We start from the raw sequence: 1,077 nt of genomic DNA on the forward strand, positions 1-1,077 counted from the left end.
TGCTTTTTCCGGGAGCAGAAATTCTCTTCTTGCTCCCTGGAGCACCTGCTGGTTTCGATCCGCTGGCCTTAAGTTAGCAGCCCCATGTGAAACCAGGGCAGGGTGGAGATAGAACAAAATAGGAGAAACGGATGTAGAAATAAAAAAAACCAGGATTTCTATGTTAAACAACAGAGAATTTGTATAGATTGGAAGAAAATAGTTAAATAAAAAAGGGGATAAGAACTTGAAGATTAAAAATATAACAAAACTTTTAGCTTTCATTCCTTGATTTTCAACATTTCAAGGAAGGCGCTCAAGTGCGTAAGGGTAAGAAGCCCATCACAAAGAGACAACAACCTCGTTTATCTCACTAAATTGTAGATGTGATATTCTAGCTTCTTTTGCTCTGAAGCTAACTAGTCCCACACAGCGACATGTTATATGAATAGAATTATATATGAGTACGCGTGCATACATTTGTAAATTACTGTATCCTCTTCCTTGGGTACTGAAGTCAGAAATCCAGCAGGGTCTCCTTTCTACTAACTGGGACATTGCATCCAGTTTTATCCTCTGTTGTGTTTGCTGGGCTTTGAGACGGAGGGTGAGGCGTTTGAGCTTGTCTGATGTCTGGGCCTTTCCCTGAGCATGAAGTGTAACCACCCAGGGGAGGAGCAGAAGGAGGGCCAGGAGGGGAGACTAGGGTGGAGGCTAAGGGAAAGTGGTGGTGGTGAGGGGCTAGGAAGATTTCCTCTCTAGTCTTCCTTTAGCAGCAACTTCTCTTGAAGTTAGGGGCCTGGTGGTGAGGTACTCAAGCATTGGGCTGAGATCTGAAAGGTCAGCAATTCAAAACCACCCGCTGCTGCGAGAGAAAGACAGGACTTTCTACTCCTGCTAATAGTTACAGGTCCACCCTGTCCTAGGGCGTCCCGATGAGTCAGCATGCGATTGATGGCAGTGAGTTTCATTTTCTCTCGAAGTTAATTATGTTGTTAAATTGGAATAGAATTTGCTGGAACTTGCATAGCTATTACCTCAGTGCTTCTCAAAACATAAAGGGCTGCCCTGCTGGTCAAGGTGGCCCCACAGCCTGGC

Source organism: Echinops telfairi, unplaced genomic scaffold, assembly GCF_000313985.2.
Source record: "Echinops telfairi isolate 266 unplaced genomic scaffold, ASM31398v2 ScPeMD7_7407;HRSCAF=8445, whole genome shotgun sequence".
NCBI lineage: Eukaryota > Metazoa > Chordata > Mammalia > Afrosoricida > Tenrecidae > Echinops > Echinops telfairi.